This window comes from Pelmatolapia mariae, linkage group LG3_W (genome assembly GCF_036321145.2).
Source record: "Pelmatolapia mariae isolate MD_Pm_ZW linkage group LG3_W, Pm_UMD_F_2, whole genome shotgun sequence".
Taxonomy (NCBI): Eukaryota; Metazoa; Chordata; class Actinopteri; order Cichliformes; family Cichlidae; genus Pelmatolapia; species Pelmatolapia mariae.
In genome coordinates, this window is record NC_086229.1 from 69200724 (window position 1) to 69222473 (window position 21750).

Sequence of the window (21750 nt, forward strand, 5' to 3'; positions counted from 1 at the left end):
AAATATGTTCTGATAATGCGTGAGAGAAAGCAGCCCTCTCATTATAAAACACTGTGAGTCTCTGCATGCTGCCTTTATGTATCTACAGCTGTTTGTATACACTGAACAAAAAGCTTTGTAGCTGTATACTGACTCCTGACACTACAACACATCACACTGACACACACATTACACTTCTTTGTGCTCTCTGTCTCTGTGCTGGAAACTGGAAAGCAATTAAAAAGTATCTCACATGGGAGACCAGTTCTCAGTCTGCTTGAACATGCACAGACATGCAGAATCAACATGAAATCAGTTTGACCGTTCTTACTCTTTATCTAAGAAGGAAACACTGATTTGTTTTTAAATCTTACCTGCAGAGACAAACACGAAGATGCAGATAAACAGGAAAGTCGAGCACAGCGACAAAGTTACTGCAGACATTTCCACGTTGTCTACTCCTGCTGATCTGACTCTTAGTATTTCTAAATGTCTGAGCTTGTTGGTATTTTCAATACAAAACAGAACCTGAGTTTTAAACTTGACTACATGAGTAAAGGTGAGTAAAGGTCTGCTCATCCAGTTCCCTCAGACTCAATACTTTCTTTTCAGTCTCTCTTAAGGAAGTCACTTTGAGTTACTTTTCGTAGGTTGGACTTCATCATGATGTCACTGTGGAAAAGTACATAATGCGTATGGAGGAAGCAGCATATAGCGGCAGGTGCATACGTACATATCTTGAACAATGCTTCCTAAATGCAATAACCTCTCCCCCTCTGTTTGTTTTCCCAACTCATCTGAATATTTAGCTTCACGACAGGTGTGTCATGGTTCTGTGTCAGCTTTTTCAGTTTCTTGTGTTTTGGTAATATTTTGTATTATGGTTCATGTTCTGATTCACTGGCAGTATTAGTTATGCTGTTTTGAGTACCCTTTATTCCCTGATTAAGTCATTGATTGTTAGGTTCTCTGTGCTGACACTGAGGAGCTGACGGCTGAATCCACAAAACATTCTGGATACTGTTGCTCCCCTGAAGGTCAGGCAGCCTACATCGAAGTCTGACCCGTGGCTGAATGACCTCACTCGGGCTGCTTGAAGATAGTATTCATTAAATGAAGTCTAGCTGTCCTTATATTCAAAGGCTTAGAAACAGCAGCCTGACTTTAGGTGATGTACCTCTAACTTTTAAAGAGGCAGTGGTCCAGCCTCTGCTGAAACGCCCTGGTCTGCATGCCACTTTGTTATGTAATTTCAGACCTATTTAGTAGCTTCCTTTTGTTTGTAAAATTTTGGAAAAAGTAGTCTCTTCACAGCTGCAGGCTTTTTTAAGCAGTCAATTATTTTTATTTTATATATTTTTTTAGATATTTTAATCAAGTTTTAAAGCAAATTCACAGCACAGAGTCTGCAATTTTGAGAGTTCTTAAATGATATCTTACTAACTGCTGACTCTGGGAATTCCATTTTATTCGTGCTTTTGGATCTCACAGCAGCTTTGACACCGTAGATCACAACATTTCAATTTCTCACCCCTACTTACCTGGCGGACCATCAACAATTATACACTCCACAAAGGTCTCTCAGATAAACTGCCCAGACACTTCTTGTTTAGACTGAAACACTGGGGGGGCAGAGCTTTCACTGTTGTGGCCCCCAAATTATAGAATAAATTGCCCCTCCATGTTAGGCTGGCCCCAACACGTGACATTTTTAAATCACTTTTAAAAAAGCATTTTTTTCCAAGGCATTTAGTAGTAACAGAGTAAGCTTGCAGTCAGTTTTAGTCATTTTTTGGTTGCTTTTAATCTTCTTTCCTTTTTTCATTTTCTTTATTGTATATGTGCATTATCTGCATTTTGTTCATGTTTTAATATTTACTTCTTCATTTTTAACTTTTCCATTTATTTATTTTATTGTTATTTAATTTTCTTTGTCTGCTTAATGTATGTTGTTTTGTTTTTTTTACTTTTATCACTGTTTTGTTTTGTTTTTTTAATGCAAAGTGCTTTGTTTAACCATGTTGTTTATAAAGTGCTCTATAAATAAAGTTGGATTGGATTGATGCTCTTCCTATTTTAGTGACACTAGGACCAGACAGTCAGATTAGATCATTCGGTGAAAACTCAGGGATTTTCCCCCTCCCGGATGCCTCAGAACCAGCTGATGGGGTTATTCAACATCGTGTTTCAATAATAACTTTAGGTACATTTAATGAAAAACATCTTCATATATTTTCAGAGTTACGGGCTCTTGAGTCTGACCTGAGTATCAGTGATGGCAGCAGAGTTGTGTGAGAAATTACTTCACAGTAAAAGTGTCACTGTGAGAGTACAGGATATACCATTAGAGCCTGAATGATCTTCTCTAATGCAGGAAACTCTCACTGCATAATAAAATAAGTCACTGCTGCTGTGTTGGTAAAAGTAGCAGTGAACAAACAGTAAAAAACTCTAAAGGATGATAGCAGTTTAGTACTGTAATTTGCATATAATTGTGGGAAAATTCCATGAGATTACATTATTTTTACGGTAACTCACCGTACTCATGGAAACAGCTGTGAAATACAATTGGTGATGTTACTGAGATTATACTATTATACCATCTGGATTTCTGTTGTTTTCTACTGTAGATCTAAGAGTCACTACTTAAATCCTCATTCAGAGTGTATTACTATAAAATGCAATTCACTGTGTGAGTAGTATAACATATAAACTACAATATACAGCATCATTTTTAACTTAAGGAGTAAGTTGCAGCCACACTAAAATTGAATTCCTTGAACTGAATTGAACCTCATATATTAATAAATGTATTGTGAAACATTATTACAGCCCACTTTGTATCAAACAACCAGTCTCACTCTTACAAAAAAGAATATTTAAGTATAGGTATACTTTAAAAACTAGAAAACAAGCAAGAATACCTTTAGTTTACTTTGTATGTATTTTCTTGATTTTTTTTAGACCAAATTACATTTAAGGATACTTTAAGTGCAGTTAGAAGTATACAGAAAAGTATAAGTACATTTAGTCTATACTTGTACTATAGTAGTGCTAGTAGTATACTAGTATGTAATTTATTTGAAGTATACCTGAGGTTTACTAAGAAGTACAAAGAAATACCCAGCATGCATTGCAGGGCTTTAACTGTGAAATTAAAACAACTATGAAACAAATAATTGATGTTTTAAAACAAGAATCTGTCAAAAAGTCTTGTGTAATGTCTTTTACCTTTTGAACAGAGTAAGTGGGGCAAATCATTAATTTAAAAAATGAAATTGTTCAAACGGTGAGTGAAAAGGGTCAATAGTTAATAAACCTTAACTCTCAAAAGACTTTCTAACCTATGCCTATGCACAATATAATTCTGGTACTTGAACTATGGGTGCAGTACTCTGCAAATGAAGCCTTCTGATAGTTAGAACTGTTATCTGATGTCTGCGGAATGAAGAGCTTTGTTGCATGTGAAAAATATGTTTCAATTGCATTTTAATTACTGTTTTTCTATCAGAAATAACTCAAATATAAACTAAAAAGTAAATTAATAGTATACTTGTAAGGTTAGTATTGTGATAGAGTCGAGTATATTTTAATTATACTCTTGTAGACATTATGACATTATGCTAGTACATTTATGGTGAACAAAAAGTACATCTAAAAGTTAATTTCAAGAATACTGTTATGTACTAAAACGGGGGCCAATATAGTCCCAAGAAGCATTATTAGTATACGTACTAGGTAAGGTATACTTGGGAACTGTACTTGAAGTATACTTATTTTTTGTATGGCCAGCAACAAAAACTAATGGCTACATTTAGAGTAATGTTTAAAAATGACTTCATTTAGCAGGGTGTTCCTTTTTTCTCTTCTTATTCTTTCTTATACTGGACCTTCATTTGTTTTGTATAAGGTGGTACTTTTTAAGACACCTCTGCCTAACTACAGTGAACTAACCTAATAATATGCTCTGGTCGTCATTTTACACAAGTTTAGGTGTCACATCCATGAAACCTACACCACTAACCAGAATCAGTCCTACAACTTCACTCTCAAAATTAATAAATTCTGGGACAAGCAGAAACTGTATTTTCAGCGGTGCATTTTGTGGCAGGCCAGCCTGCTATTAAATGCACTCTCCTAAAGAAATAATTCCCTTGTAGCACCACTTCGTCTTGATTCAGAAGAAATGTCCTGGATATACGTGTTAATGTAACACGGGTGTTTATGTTTGTTCATGTTTAGCGCGTTGGGTTGTGTTTTTAAAGCGATTGTTACGTTTTTATAGCTTTTTAATGCGACAGGTGCGATAGCCGACACCACACCTTCACCTCACGTACAACGTGACGTATGACGCACACGTCGGGTATTCACTTTCAAAACAACAATGGGGATAGAAAATATTGGTCAAGGTGGTTAATGCTCCTTTCGCTGGTTGCCAACCACCATTAAATAACAACAAGAAGAAAATATTGATCTGCTTTTCTTAGTTTTGCACGTTTAAGACACAATTCAGACTCAAACAAAGCTGCAAAGCAGGAGAACAACATGGCCATCAACTATTCTCTGCCACAGATCCAGTTCGCTGCAGCACAGAGTGATGATGAGACCGTTAACATGCGCAACTTAGAAGTAGTCAGAGGTAAATGGATGTTCAATTGGGTTAAATGCATGGTTGATTGGATTATATCTGAAGATCGTATGCTATTCGTTACAACTCTGCTAGACTCCAAATTGCTCGTCCATGCGGGAGTATCTCAAAGTAAATGAACCACTTAACACTTTTCCCCTAAAACGGAGTGACGTGGGACACATTAAAGTTGGATTGACACCAGCTAATCAGTCTGAAGGTAAGTGTTTTTTCACTTATTCGAGAGAAGTCCGAAATGCGTTCTTATTACTGTTTGTTTTGACTTTTAAGCTACCCTACCAGGTTATTTTCATTCAAATGCTAAGACAAAATGTCAATATCTATGAATGTGGAGACTCAAAAGACTAGTTAGGTAATAGTTGCCGATGGATTTATGAGACTTGATAGAAAGTTGGACGTTTACAACAGGTGAATCGGTGAACTACCGAGGTTGCCCCCAAATGCTTAAAGCTGTTAGCTGGTCAGTGTTTTCAGGTGTGCTTGTACTACCTGTACAGTGCGGAGTGCTGACTAAGTCAGGCTAAACCCATTAAAGCGTCGAGCTCAAATATCTTTTCATTTTTGTGCACTGCTCTCTTGTCGGCACACATTTTCTGTTTATTGAAGCCTTTTGTGAATAATTTTGATCATGTAAAAACTGGGAATTGGTCCCTACTGACAATACTCTTATTTTTTTATTTTTTGCATTGCATATGTCATTTAGGAAAGGTAATTGGTCACTGAACTTTTTGCAACTATGTGTATTTGTAAATTTTGTGGCTTCCGTGCACGCAAATTTATATTGTTCAGTTTGCACCGCTTCGTTACCGCGTTCCAAGCGTTGTACCGCAACTCTAGTTGTTGCGTCCGAACAGACAACGGCATCACGGAATATTTTAACATCGATACTGGTGTGCGACAAGGCTGCGTCCTATCGCCATTCCTCTTTAACATCGCCATTGACCATGTCATGCGCCGAGCAATTGGACCGAACGTGATGGGCATCACTGGACGTGATCCCCTGTAGCAGTTCACAGATTTGGACTTTGTGGACGATATAGCCTTACTTGCACCAACACTCCGGGCTCTTCAGAAAACAACCTCATCTTTGGAAAGCGAAGCAGCACCGATAGGTCTCAGGATCAGCGGTGAGAAGTCGAAGATTATGCGAGTTGGTTACGCTACACCATCAAACACAGCGGTTACTGTGAATCAGCAGCAGCAGCTAGAAGAGGTGGGCAGGTTCATGTACCTGGGTTGCACTTTTAGTAGTGACGGGGACGTGGAGCATGACGTTAAGTGCAGAATTGGGAAAGCATGGGCAGCCTTTCAACGACTACGACCTATATGGATGACCACCGCACTGCCTTTATCAACCAAGTTGCGGCTCCTGAAGACCATCGTTATACCGACGGCACTGTATGCAGCAGAGACTTGGAAATCAACTGCAAAGATCAACCGCCATCTTGACGTCACCAAGTGTCGGTTCAGATTTGCCGGTCACATCCTTCGGCTACCGGACCCGAGACCTGCCCGTGTCGCGGTTCTGTGGAACCCGAAGAATGGAAAGAGACGGCGAGGAAGACCCAAAATAACATGGAGGAGGACTTTCCTTGAAGATTTACATTCAGTCGAACTGTCATGGGATGAAGCAACAACTGCCGCGATAGACCGAGTTCGATGGCGTTCTCTTGTCGCTCGATGCGCCGATCGGCGCGGGAGGATCTAAGTCTAAGTAAGTTTGCATGTTAAAAGCCACAAACATGTAGCTAACTATAGGCTTTCTTGTGGAACTGACAACTGTCCTGCCACTTTCAGAACATTTTCTGCCGTTCATTCACATATGCCTAGGAATCACAGAACAAGAAGGGAGACCACTGAGGAGGAGTTTTAGAAGTCCACTGGTGACCTCAGCTGTCAAGTTCCTGGATGTGGGTATGCTGCACAAAACTTCACAACTCTTTGTGCCCATCTCAGATTTCATTACAAAGATGGGGAAAAAAGTATTATGTCCATTTGAAGGTTGCTCTAAATACTTCAGTGTCCGAACATCATTTTCCAGCCATATTTCTCGAAAACACAAGTAGACAGTTCAGCAGTCAAGGCAACAAGAAATTGTGGAATTTGCCATAATACAAGGACACGACACAGTTAATCTATTAGAAGACAGTTGACTTTGTGTCATTTAAAAATGCAGGCTAAAATGCTCTTGCCAACCAGCACTATACAGAGCATCATAGAGGAATTTCAGGATCTTTGCAGCTGTGCAATGGACGAAACAAAAGTAGACACTGATTACACCATTAACACCATTAACCTTTCATTGGTAATGGTAGGACTAAGGGTGGAAATTGTGACAAACTGTAAAATATACTGTATTTTTCGATGTATTTTTCAACTTTTCAATGCAAGACATTGAGTTTGTAGTTCTTTTGCAGTCCTGGGATTGATTTTCATCTTCAGACAAGGTCCCCAAAACTGCCTTTCTGTTACTACTCAATCCTAATTGCAGGGTTCATCTTTTAGTGAGGACATATTTGTTGAAATAGCCATATAAAGTTGCTTTTCCAATGATCTCTCTCTCTTATTTTTAGATGGCAACAGACCAAAGAACCTGAATGTCACCATTACTCTGGAGCTTGGGAAAGATTTCCACTCCAACTGTTGCATGCATCACAAGAGGAGACAGGTCGTCCAGAGGACAGGAGAAGTATGGTTAGAATTGTTGTGGAGGCCATGCAAGTTAACTGCAGAAACCCTAAACGTGCATCTTGTGAAGAGGTTGCTAAGATCATTGTAAACAGATACCCTCAAACATTTGCAGATTTTACTGAAAAGGGAGAAAGACTGGGTTGTGGACATTATTCACTACTAAGAAGCATCAAATCTAGAGTTGAACATGTTAATCGAGATAATACAATACACAGAATTAGTGAAACAAAGAGAACCAGGAATGAGGAAGACTGCAGTCCCAACAGTAGTGCAACCTCACCTAAAAAAGTTAGATGCCTTGTGGATAGCTATGGTTATATTAATTGGCAGCCAGTTGAACTTCCTGAGGGGGAAATGCCAGCTTCTTTAGAGGAAAAGAAACACATCTTGTTAACAATTTTTAATTCACAAGGACCTGGAGCTGTGGAGGGACCTGATGTGGATGACTTCATGTGCCTCACATATATTTCTCAGCGCCAGCTTATCAACTGTTGTCCCTCACTTTCAGTAGCTGAAATTCAGAAGCAGTGGCCATTCTTGTTTACTCGAAAAGGTCTTTCGAACCACTTTCACAAACTCACAGGTATTGATATCAGTGAGCGCTTAAGTCAGGCCCTCATAACCAAAGGCAGAAGGATTATTAACTATTTCTCCAGCCAGAAGCTCAAATGGAACCTTGGTATAAGGACACTCATCCAGCAGATAGAAAGTGAGGAAGTTTTGACCAACAACAAGGTTGGCACAGCAGCCATACTTCTCATGATGAAGTATTACAAGGAAGATGAAGACTCCCTCTTTGTCTTAGCAGATGTAAGCTTTTTTCATACAGCTCTAGGTTTAATGCTGTTGCTTGCTTTCCTGTTTTTTTGTTTTTTTTTTTTTGTTTGTTTGTTTGTTTGTTTGTTTTTTGTTACATAAAATGTCCTGGTCCTTTTTCTGGCAGGAAACATCTACCAGGATGTCCCTTGAAGCAGAGAGCAACCTGCCAAGCACCCCAAGGCTGATTATGCGTGGTAAGAAGTCATTTATGAAATAGAGCTGATTAGACCATATTAAAATTTCTGTTTGGCACAGGAGCTTTTCGTGGACACAGGTATCCAGTCTCTGTTATATTAGCTCAAATTTCTGTAATTTCCTTTATGAACCAAGGTTGTTGGACATGTGTCTCAGTGAATCCAGCAAAGTAACAATATCAAATTTCACATTACATATTACTGATCAACATGGTAGTCTAGCTACACTAACAGTAGGAATACTGAAGTCAATACTGTAAAGTTTAACAGCAGCACAAACTATAAACTCCAAAATAACCATACAGTTGATTCATCTCCGTTAATTTAATTGGTTTAATTGTTAGGTGTGTTTAATGTGCAGAATAATTCCCAATTATGTACAATTATAATATGTTAAAACGGACTTATGTACGTTTTAACATATTATAATTGTTAAAACGTACCATTAATAATTAACTGTACGTAGCTATTCGCTTTATGACTATCTAGACAGTGTGAAGAAGTGAAGTATTGAAATTATTTTATGTTGCATAATGACAACATGTTGCCCCTATACATACAGGACAAAATTTAATGACCGCCACCTGCTGGATGGTGAGTGCAGAGGGGCGTGTAATTGTTGAGCTGGACAAAGAGAACACCTTTGCTGATGCGATGTCAGTCTTCTTTGGTTCATTCTATGTATTGAACCTGGAATACCAGGAGTCAGCGTGTGCAACATTGGAACTAATTCAGAGGTATGTTTGAACAGTTCGCTAATAGATGATGAATAAATTATCCCTAAGTAACTCATTATTTCAAATCACAACTCAATGTTACTGTATGTTACTATTTATTATGGCATGTTTTAAGGTTTTTTGTAAGGATAAACCTTGAAGAGGGAACAAAATGTACCTCCAAGGTTGGGACAAGCAGAAAGACTGGGACCACTGTGAAGCGAAAGGTTGTTCACATTAACCCTCATGTCACAACTTTCCTCCAGCGGCTTACTGAATTTGAGTGGCAAACTTCAAATTAGGTAACTGTTTTTGACATTTATAGTGAATTTCTTGTATAATTTAAGCGACCAATGTGTTGTTACCTGTGTCTCCACAGATGATCCATGGCCCATGCTTTCTGGACATTTACACAAGACGAACAACAATGAAGACGCTGTCTCTATCCAATAGGTTTTTTGAGTGCAACAGTTTTGATTTTTTTTCCTTCTTTTACCCGTTTGTTAAAAATTATTTCAGCTACTTACACTTTAATTGTCACATGTATTAGCTCACCCTACAAATCAATGAACTCAGTCCACAAAGCAAGATCAGGGTTCAGTGCAGGTCAGTCAAGTTCCTCCACACCACATACGCTCATCCATGTCCTTGTGGACCCTGCTTTGTGCATTGATTTGGTGGTGTGAGCCAGTATTTTGGACAAAGTCTATATAAAGGCAGAAGTGTGGGGCTTGATATTATATTCATTACAATTCAGTTTATTTGTATGGTGCCAACAAAATGAATGCCAAGGCACTTCACATTGTAGGTTTAAGACCCTACAAAATCTAACTAAGAAAACCCAACACTTGAGCATATGTTATCTGCCATGATATGGATATGACATAATATCGTTATTGTTTGTACAACCATCTGGAAATAATGGATTACATGGTCTAGTAAAAACAAGTGCTTCCTCAATGAAAATATGTCTTCAGTTCTTTTCAGTTTTTGATTTTGGAAGTGTGTATTTCAGCAGGGAAAAATCAGAAGAGAAATAAAAAGTGGTGTGAAGCACATGAATTATATTTTGTGTGTGTGTGTATATCTATCTATCGATCTCGATAGTGGGTATATATATTTTTTTATATAAAAATATATATAAATAAATAAATGGTACATTTTTTTTAATACAATACAGTTGTTTTGGAACCCTCCAGTCTCTTATAGTATGTTACTGTTTCTTTAAATTACGGTAAATTACGACCTGTTAAACAGTAAATGACCGCCTGTAGGATCATGGTATCCTCTAGCAGAGATGAATATTTTTGGTACTGATGATGCGTGATAACGGTAAGTTACTGGTAAATATATTGCAGTTTATTACCTTGCAGCGGGCTTACAGTGACATACCGTGAATAAACGGTAGTATACCAATTTCTTAATCACAGTATGATGTTACTTTGTTGACGTAATTTCCGACATAACGGTATCTCACTGGCGACAGTGACGCCAGTGAGATACCGTAAAAAAAGCTACGGTGCGTTACCATAATTTGTCCAACAGCAAAAAACATAATCATCCTGCAGAACGGTAAGCTACCGTAACACGGCATCACGGTATGACGCTGGCAACAGTGACGCCAGTATGTTACCGTAAAGTGGAGACGAAAAGTCTAACAGTGCACACAGCAGGAGGCTAAGATCCACCAAGGCAGCTCACTCTCTGTGCAGCAAGCAAAAACAAGGGTCAACTACAGGCCTTTTTATTTGGCCTGCTGGAACCCACTTTAACTTTATGAAGTGTGATCACGACCACAGTTGCCTCAAGGCAGGTAGTGTAAGCTAAACACCAACAACGTAAGAGAGAAAACTGCAAAAATTAGAGGATCTTGTTTAAGCAGCTCTTGGTTAAATTGAAGAGGTAGAACTCCTTTTATCAGGAATACTCCCAACTGAACCAGAATCAGAACGTCAGCCATCTGGATACTTCCAGAGACTAGAAATGTTGATGTGAAAGACATTTGGGCCAGAAATAATAGTAAACATATGATACTTAGTATATGATTTTATATTACATTCATTCATTGATCACATTCAAACAGCCTTGAACTCATAGCTTCCAAAGTTTCACACGTTTAAGTAGTTTAGGTATAACTAACACCAAAACCGCAGCAGTAACCAACAGACAAAGGATCAGTCCAACAGATCCATCCTCTGTGTCTCCTCCTGTGTGACCTGCAGGTGAGAAACAGGTGTGAGGTGTCAGCTGTCAGGTAGGTGATGAGTGAAGAACAGAACAGAATCCATTTCCTCTTCAAACTGCTGTCAGACATTATCTACTGCACTCTGATCACATCACTCAGACCAGCTGCTTTCTACAAAGTCTCATCAACAACATCTTTAGAAACAAACATCAACAACCAGGAAGCAGCTTCACCTCTGATCACACACACACTCAACTCTACTCACTCACCTGGAGGAACAACATAAAGGTAGATTTTGCCGATGAGAATCGTACGTTTTCCGAATCCCCAGATGACAGCCCGGATGACATAACACTCGTACATTCCAGTGTCATCAGTGTTCACACTCTTCAGAATCAAAGACACGTCTCCATCCTTCATCTGTCGGTCCTGCAGATCTGTCCGATTCACAAAAGATGGATGCTGGTTGTCTGGAACAAACAACTCATCCTGGTACAAAAGCACATATTCTGACTTCAGGTCAGCTCTGCCCCAAACTACAACTAAGTTATTGTTGTCGTTTGGAGCTTGACATGGCACAGTGACATCCTGTCCAGAGTTAGCTGTGATGACTTCATACTCTGGAAGAGAAACCACAAAGCAGACTTCTAAAACAGTTGAGTTGTTTTGATAAATTACAATACTTAAACGAGGAGGGAAATTGCAGTAGAAAACTGTATTTTTAGTTGGTTACCCAGAGCGACATGTTTCACTGCATGTTTTTTTTTTAACTGCTGGCTGTCTGGGTAGTGTCTGACAATGATGTGATTGATTGATATACCTTTATTAGTCCCACAAGGGGAAATTTCATGTTAAGGCTGCCGACCTATTGCACGCAATGGCGGCGCCATCTTACCCTCCGACCATACATACGTTACACAAAAACATCACATGGGGAAAACAGGTCAGAGAGGTATAACAATGGAAAATGCACCACATGAGGAAAGATAAGGAGAAAAAATAACTCCCCCCAGACTGAGCTCCAATAGGGAGATCAGTTTGAGAACAGAAAAAAAAAAACACCTCTGCACATAGCACATGAAAAAACTCTTAATACACCAAAGAAACACATGACAAGCAACAGGGGTGGGTAAAGGGTGAGAGACAGCCAATGTAGACAGTACATCCGGGCCTACAGCCTATGCACTGGTCTCCTTGATCCACCGTCAGCATCGGAAGGGAATAAGCGTCGAAGGCGTTTGGAGGTGGGAGGGGGGATGAGTGTACATCTGCATGTGTATATGTCTGTGTGCGTGTGTGTGTATGTCCAGAGTTCAGCTGAGACAGTGTCCTTCGCCCTGCCAGACTAAGTAAACAGTCTTCCAGCCAACCCAGGTGGCCTTGCATAGGATAGGAAGAACAGTCTAAACACAGTCGTTATCAGGGTGTTTTTGTACAGTTCCAGCCTTGAGACCGCAGCTGGCGCCAAAGGGATATCCGCATGAAGTAATGGTGGTTTTTACTTTAGTGCAAACAACTCATATGAATTTCATTGCTGTTCTAACAGTACACTGGTCTCTCAATCTCCCGTTGGAGAGCCGCGAGCTTCTCCATGATGTTATCAACCTTACGCTCCGTGATGTTGTCATTCTTGTGCTCAAAGAGCCGATTTCTGAGAACTCACGACCGCAGTGAGCTTCTCCAAGATGTGATCCAATTTGCGCTCAGAGGTGTTATTCCGAGCTAGCCCCTCCAGATGTAATCCAGTTTGCACTCAGAGGTGTTATTCTGAGTATTCACAGCAGCCGTAAGCTTCTCCAAGATTTTATCCATGCTGCACTCAATGAACCCATTTTGAGAAACTCACACCTCGTCCCATCATTTCAATCCCAGCGGGCAGCCTTGTGGGGGTTTGAACAGCCGGTTCCGCTTCCTTAATTCTTCGATAAGCCAGGGCCAAGCCAGCTCCGATCAGCAAGAACCCTGTTATCATGGTTCCGAATAGGTCGATATCTTCAGCACTCAGGCTCACCCAAGCCCAAACTTCTCGTTGAGAAAGGGGTGTCAATTGCATTCAGGGACCAGTTGATCAAATCCATAATTCCTCTTTTAGGTTTTAGAGAACAGACTGTGAGAGAGTGTTCCAGGGAAAAGTAATACAAAAAACACGAGACTAGACAAAGACACATGAGGCTAAGCAGGGAAGCTAAGGGGAGGAGAGGAGAGGAGAAAAGTGCGACCGCCTTCGTCAAGAGCAAGAGCGATGTGTGCTTTATATATAATTGGAAAACTTAGATATGGCCAAATTTATTAAAGCTCCCAAAGCAAAAGGGCCTTTAAACACCAAACTACAAATCAGCAAAGAAATATTTAAGGCTTACTTTTTCTGAAGTAAGTGTTTTGCTTGACTGACTACAACCATATATATATATATATATTAGGGGTGCAACAATACTCGTATCAATATTGAACCGTTCGATACAGTGCTTTCGGTTCGGTACGCATGTGTATCGAACAATACAAAATTTTTAATTTATTTTATCAACTTTTCTTCTGACGATGCTGTCTGTGTTGAGAGCTCAGTGGATCTGCGTTCAACTTATCCGCCTAGGCTGCACTGTCGAGCGCAGATCCACTGAGCGCAGCGCAAGCTAGCGAGACAGAAGTTAAGCCCGTTGCAACATGGCAAATTGAACCTCCCCCACCCTAATTCAGATCTGGCATTTGGAACTGTTTTGGTCTTCATGACCCTGAAGGTAAGCGTGTCATGGACAAAAGTAAAACAGTATGTCGGATGTGCCACGCAATGCTCAATTACATTGGTGGGAACTAGTGCGTTAGCGCAGTTAGCTTGTTAACGTTAGCCTCACGCACGGGGTGATCCACGCAACCCGTTCTCACTCCCAAATCGTAACATTTTACGCTAGGTGACAAATCGTCAACATATTACGTTTTCGGCCACCCAAGGCGTTCCTACGTCACGACATCGGAAAACTGCGGACACATGAGAACCGTTTGGACTCAATCTACACATCTTCACTTTTTCCCTTAAAATCGCTTTAGAAAACACTATTTCACCTCATTAAAGTGTTGGTTAAGGTTAGGAATAAGGTTATGGTTAGGTTTAGCGATAAGGTTAGGTTTAGGCTTAGGTATACGGTTATGGTTAGGTTTAGGCATAAGGTTATGGTTAGGTTTAGGGATAAGGTTCGGTTTAGGCGTAGGGATACGGTTATGGTTAAGGTTAGGAATAAGGTTATGGTTAGGCATAAGGTTATGGTTAAGGTTAGGCATAAGGTTATGGTTAGGCTTAGTGATAAGGTTAAGTTTAGGGCTGCAGTACAGGGCTGGAAACCGCCGCGTACCATAACAACGTGGAAGGTCACCTTTCGCGTTCCTCAGGAACGCCGCAGGACGTGACAAAACGTCGGGATGTTACGCCTCGGGAGTGAGAACGGGCTCATCCACGGTAGCTCGTTAACGGAGATTTGCCGTGTTGTGGCGTTAACGTCATTTCAACGAGATTAACGCTGACAGCACTAGTGGTAACACAATGAATATGACTGCACATTTACTCCGATATCATCCTAGTGCAAAGACAAGTGGAAGCAGACAAAAACAACTTTACCCGAGTCATTTCTCTGTAATAAACTCTTTTTCCAAAGATGAGTGATTTCTCGATCAGATAGATTTATTTATTTTTTATTACTTTGTTGTTTCAGCAACATTAAATTTAAAAACTGTACTTTTGAGTTAAAATATATATTTATAATTTTAATAAATGAAAATTTTTTTGTATCGAAAAAATATCGAACCGTGACACCAAAGTATCGAACCGAACCGTGAATTTTGTGTATCGTTGCACCCCTAATATATATATATATATAAACACCTGCAAGTCTCTACATTAAGATTAGAGGAACAGACTCTGACATGATATGACACAAGTGTAGGAAGCAATTATATATGCACAGAAGGTGTGTAAATATATACACAAAGATGCGACAAATAAGTAAAAGTAAAAGTAAAGCACAGTTTAATGATATAGTTTAATGATATTGAGGTCACCTCAAGGCACTTAAACACCAAAGAACATGGAACAAAGGAAACACTAATTCAAAAACAAAGCAGTAGATACAAAAAAACAAATGGCGAAAATATGAATATATTAAACAAAAGGGACCTGACACATGAGCATGGAACAATATTTAAACTTCAAAGCATCTGGAACCTGAAAGTCAGAGCAGGTATGCATAGGAACGCTTCAGGCTTAACCTCTTAAGCCCCAACACCTCCTGATACAGGGGCAAAAGGCAGGAGACCAGGTAGGCTAGTGGCTTAAGAGGTTAACAGGTTAAACGAACCAGGGATTAGAATTCAATATTTGGATAAACAAATATCCAAATACTAAACTTAACATTTTTAGGAACTCACATGACCCAGTACCATGACAAACAATCTCAACCCTCAATTTAATTATTAGATTCAATTAACTTCTCTTAAAATGTTAATGTAATGTAAAGGAATGTAACTAAGTTTAAGAATTAACTTCTTATACAGAAGTGGATTATCCGGTTAGTGTTACAACGTCCAGCACCCAGTTTGGATTTAAGAGACAGAAGACCTCTCTACATTGAGGTTAGGCTTTATCTCCCAACACAAAGCACTTTCATGTGACTGTTTATGATATGACAGAAACATGTCCTGATAATGTGTGAGAGAAAGCAGCCTCTCATTATAAGACACTGTGAGTCTCTGCATGCTGCCTTTATGTAGCTACAGCTGTTTGTATACACTGAACAAAAAGCTTTGTAGCTGTATACCGACTCCTGACACTACAACACATCACACTGACACACACACATTACACTTCTTTGTGCTCTCTGTCTCTGTGCTGGAAACTGGAAAGTAGTTAAAGTGTTACAGCTCACATGAGAGACCTGTCCTCATGTTGCTTGAAAATCCACAGACATGCAGAATCAACATGAAATCAGTTTGACGGTTCTTACTCTTTATCTAAGAAGGAAACACTGATGTGTTTTTAAAACTCACCTGCAGAGACAAACACGAAGACGCAGATAAACAGGAAAGTCAAGCAGAGCGACAAAATTACTGCAGACATTTCCACGTTGTCTACTCCTGTTGACCTGACTCTTAGTATTTCTAAATGTCTGAGCTTGTTGGTATTTTAAATACAAAACAGAACCTGAGTTCAAAACTTGACTACATGAAGATACATTTTAAGCTTTAAATAAAGCTGAAAGTCACTGACTGTGAGTAAAGGTCTGCTCATCCAGCTCCCTCAGACTCAATACTTTCATTTCAGTCTGTCCTAAGGAAGTCACTTTGAGTTACTTTTAGTAGGTTGGACTTCATCATGATGTCACTGTGGAAAAATACATAATGAGAATTAGTGATGGGATTTCCGGCTCTTTTTAGAGAACCGGCTCTTTCGGCTCAGCTCACTAAAAAGAGCCGGCTCTTTCGGCTCCGAACTGACTCTTCAGGTTGTTTTGCTGCTTTAATTAATTTATTATTAACAATAATATGAAATTATGCACAAAAGGAATTACTAATATACAAAAAGTGGTTTTATTTATATATATTTATATATAAATATATACAGTGGCCCCTAGAGAGAAAACACGTACAAACTCCAAAACACATTTCTAGCGTTAACTGAACTTCTAAAACAGAGCTACCTAGATCACTTAAATTACACAATTGAAAGCATATGTGTATTGTTTGTGTATTTATACACAAGCACTCATATATATTCAAATAATTATTAATTAATGGAATTAACGCTTTGTTTGAAAACATAATTCCCAGCCCCTCTCCTGCTTTGTGACCAATGAGCTGACAGCACAGTTCAGATTACCGCTTATCTCATTGGTCGAGGAAAGGTCGCTTACGGAGAAAATACCAGAAGACAACAGATGACCACAACAAGAAGCATGGCCAACAGGGAAACAAACGCCGACACTGCGGTGCAAGTCTCGGACGACAGTACACCTAAAGCTGGGCTCACACTGTGCGATTTCTTTAGTCACGTTATTCAGCTCCTGCTCAAACTGTACGATTGACTCGCAGGGGTTATAAGTTCGTAGGTCACGATGCAGGTCTCACACTATACCGCCCGATGCTCTGATGCAACCTGAGTGCTCACACTGTGCCTCCATAAAATGAAGGTTATAACAGAAAATCTGTCGCTCGCTCTCCCTCTGTGTCTTTCACTCACACAGACACGCACACCACCACCATCAAATTTGCTAAATTGCTAATGAAAAACATTGATCAGGCAGCTGTGATTGAGCAGCAATGTAAATCCAACTATTTTCACGGTTGTTGTGGTCGTGATAATTTTGTGAGGCCACATCGAAAAGGCTCGGATGAGCTTTCCAAAGCTCTACAAGTTGTGCCTCCATCGCTTGTGTCCAGGTCACACGCTGCACAGCCGTGCTGCTCCGTCTTTTTCACTGGCGTTTACGTGTTTGCACGTGACCAGTGTGAGCGGCTGTGGTGACACCCTCACGACCAAGCGATTGATGATCGGGAGCTGGTCGTGAGGTGTTAATCGCTTCTCGTTACCCCACGTATACTACACGATGCACGATGAAGGCCAAAATCGGGCCGATCACCGAATCGGTCGCACGACTCAAAAATCAGCTCAAAATGGGCCAAAAATCGCACAGTGTAAGCCCAGCATTAGACCAGCAATGTTTGTTCCCCTCAGAGAAAGAAAAAAAGGCTGCAAAAGTACTGGGAGGAATGGGAAAAGGAAAACACCTGGCTGGAAAAGTGTACGATAACACCTATAAAGCGCACTGCACTGTGTGCCGGCGCACTTTTTCCATAGGCATGCTTCTAATGGTGGGCACATGAAGAACATGAGGGGCGTGAAAGCTCGGGGAACCCTTAACCAATTTTTTATCCACCAGGCCACGGCAGAAGCAGATATGGTATGTAAACACTGGTTTGTTTTTTTAAACCCTCTGGTTAAGGTTAATATGGGCATGTGCAGTGAATATCAGCGCTATGTGGCCAGAAGTGTGATAATATAATTTATTTTGTGTAATAAACAACTGCAAGGATAGATGATTACAACAAATAGATGACTAATACATAAAAGTAATACATAGATGAATAATGATGATGAGTTATGATGCGTAATCATGGGAACAAGCGGGTTTACAAACAGGAGCAGCTGATTAGCATTAGAAAAGCTGAAATAATACCTCAACTGAAGCCAGTTGCACTAAATGCACTATATGTGCACTGTTACAAGAATGTGTTTGTTCTATTGTTTTTTATTAATTTATATAATTTTAAGTTAAGCAGGACAGAGTTCTTTTAAAGAAAGATTTACTTATATTCTCAAAAGTTAAGCATGACAGGCTTCTGTTTAAGAAAGAGACCTGTTTTATTGTGTTAATGTTGTCATTTTGGCACCAGGCCCCGCCAAGTAGACACTGGGAGTGAGCTGGTACATACCTGAGCGCCCAGCCCCGGACACCAAGAACCACCAACGCACCGACCCCTGAGGGCATGTGTCAGCTTTTTGAGTTTCTTGTGTTTTGGTAATATTTTGTATTATGGTTTATGTTCTGATTCACTGCCAGTATTAGTTATGCTGTTTTGAGTACCCTGTATTCCCTGTTTAAGTCACTGATTGTTAGGTTCTCTGTGTAGTTTATATTTCCTAGTCCAGTGTTATTATACTCTTGAGTTTATTCTGTATTTGGTCTCGGTCTTGCCTCTGTTAGGTCTGTCATGTTTCCATGTCTTAGTGTCTTGTCTGCATCTTTGTGAATTGTTTCCTGTTTTACTTTGACAGTTCTGCTCTACATTCAGCCTCTGTTCCCCGTCTCATCTGTATAATTAGTACCAGCTGTGTTTCCCTTCTGTCTCCCATTTCCTGATTACTCCATCATTTATTTTAGTCCACTGTCATCTCCTGTTTGTTGTCCCTCCTGCTGTGTGTCTCTCTGTGAGTTTAGTATATATTATCCCAGTGTAGTTTTGTATCGTTTTTTTCCCCCCTTGATTCAGCAATAAAGCTCCTTTTTGAGTTTACATTTTTGCCTCCATGAAGTCTGCTTTTGGTTCCAATCTCCTGCCTGCCTCACATGAATCATGACAAGGTCAGTCTAAAGTCCTTTCATGTGACACTATAAGAATCAGTGACTGTGTTTGATTTATCAGCCAGGTGCAGCAGCTGTTTGAGCTGAAAAAAAAAAATACTGTAAGAGAAATTCTAAACTTCTAAGTTAAAGCAGATTCAACCTCACAATGTAGTCATCAAGCAGAGATCAGCTGGTCCGGTAATTTAGTCATCAGCTGCGGATGGTGATGAACTGACTGAAACTGAACTATGATAAAAGAACAAAGTAATCTGAGTGTTATTCAAGTAATGTGAGACCAAAGGGCTAAAAGGAAGTTTATTAACATCTGCTCCACTTTGTTGTTGGTTGCTTTCATGAATGGTCGGATGATTAAGTATCAGACGGCATTTTCAGCTAAATGAGTTAATAAAAGAAGAAATTTCAGCTCATTTTCTTAGTGCTTTAGGGATTACCATGGCTTATCTTATTGTTATGGCTCCCCCACAGATACTCGTGGGTCACTTCTCTCAGTCAGAAACCTTGATAAGCAAAACATGCTATTGGATAACAAACGTAGTTTTCTTCTTTTCCTTTGGTGGCTAGAGTGAAAACCAACTGTGCTCTCACTTGTTGGATCTTTACACGCAGTCCTCAAAATGCAGTCTGTTAAAATGTTACCTTACTAGTTTTAGCTACAAATGTTGATATGACAAATTACATATTCAGATAAAAGTGAGCATTGGTCCATGTTAAACAGGCTAAACTACATTTAGCTTTAGTATGTAACACTAAAAGTGTGGAGGAGTAATTAATGCAATATTGAATTCCAGATAAAATATGTCAAAAACTCTAATATTAAGTTTGCAGGCATGACCCATCAATTCCAAAATGTCATTTAATGATTTAAATTCAGTGAATGTTAGCCCGCTTTATTTCATATATTTTGATGCATGCTCAATCATCCAGGTAAGCAAATCTCCAAAAGTTGATTCTGTTCATCTGCACATAGCGTTTTGTGGGAAAATGTTTCGTCACTCATCCAAGTGACTTCTTCAGTCTCAGAAACTGACCCACTGTCAGACTTTGATTCTGTCCAGATGAACAGAGTCAACTTTTGAATATTTCATATATTAAAGTTTTTTTTTTCTATTCATCTCATACTGTATTTGTTGGCTAATATTAAACTTATAAATTTCAGCCAGACTGAAAAAATGTCAATCAATCAGAACTTTATTTGTCACATGCAAGTTGCCCTGCAGTGAAATGGGACCCCCCCCCCAACCTTACATCCACAACAAAGACATTTCATGGGGATACAGGTTGGAGATCAGTAGCATTACAGAAAAACACTGAAATGTACACTACAATGGGAAAGTCCAAGAGGAAAAAAAGAGACCTCTACTCATGCTGGGCTCCTATGGGAGGACACCATGAGAACAGGAAACAAAAAAACTCCACTGAACAGAAAGCACATAAATGTCCACAGCACAACATTATGGAGCACGTGACAAGCCACAGGGTTGGGTAGGGGGTGAGGAGTAATCCGAAGCAAACACAGCAGCCCTCCTGCCCTGCGCTATTATTCCAGCGCGGGCCCAGACCCGCCAGGAGGGAACATGCATCGAAGGCATTTGGAAAGGGAGGGGGGATGAGTGAGTGTGTGTGTGTATGTGTGTGTCCAGAGTTCAGCTGAGACAGTGTCCTTCGCCCTGCCAGGCTAAGTAAACAGTCTTCCAGCCAACCCAGGTGGCCTTGCATGGAATGGGAAGAACAGTCTAAACACAGTCGTTATCAGGGTGTTTTTGTTCAGTTCCAGCCTTGAGCCCGCAGCTGGCACCGAAGGGGTATCCGCATGACGTGATGGTGGTTTTTACTTTAGTGCGAACAAAGTAAAGCTGTTCTAACAGTCCGACACTGGTCTCTCAATCTCCCGTTGGAGAGCCGTGAGCATCTCCAAGATGTGATCCAGGTTTGAACAGCCGGTTCTGCTTTCTTAATTCTTCGATAAGCCAGGGCAAAGCCAGGGCCAAGCCAGGGCCAAGCCATATCTAAAGTGAGAAAACCATCAAACTTGTTATAATCTTCACAATTATTAGACTGAAACAATAACAGAATAAAGAAACACAGGTAAACATTTCCGTCTTTAACACAGGAAAAATGCAAAGACGGCATTGCCATATTTGACAAAAGAATGGCAGATCACTTTACACATGTAGATGAAGAGCAGGATCTACTATTTCCAAGAAATAATATTATACAACTGTTTACATCCTGAAAACACTCTTTTATTAGCAAATGACCAGTTCGTACAACTTTAATTTAGACTAGTATATGCCTGCAATGCCAGAGCATTGTAAACTGAAATATGCCATGACAGTCTACAGAAAAGACAGAATATATCAAAAACAGCTGTGCTGCATTACATGCAGTTAAA

General features: G+C 39.8%; 1 protein-coding gene and 1 long non-coding RNA gene across 2 annotated transcripts in view; both read left to right on the forward strand.

The window, feature by feature from the left end:
- Positions 1–21750, forward strand: part of LOC134624766 (zinc finger protein 91-like) — a 328469-nt gene that overhangs the window by 179863 nt on the left and 126856 nt on the right. The gene's annotated exons all lie outside the window — the stretch shown is intronic.
- Positions 7983–9956, forward strand: LOC134647016 (uncharacterized). The gene is made up of 5 exons (XR_010573562.1): positions 7983–8128; positions 8262–8331; positions 8894–9068; positions 9184–9349; positions 9427–9956. It is a non-coding gene; the product is annotated as an uncharacterized LOC134647016 (long non-coding RNA).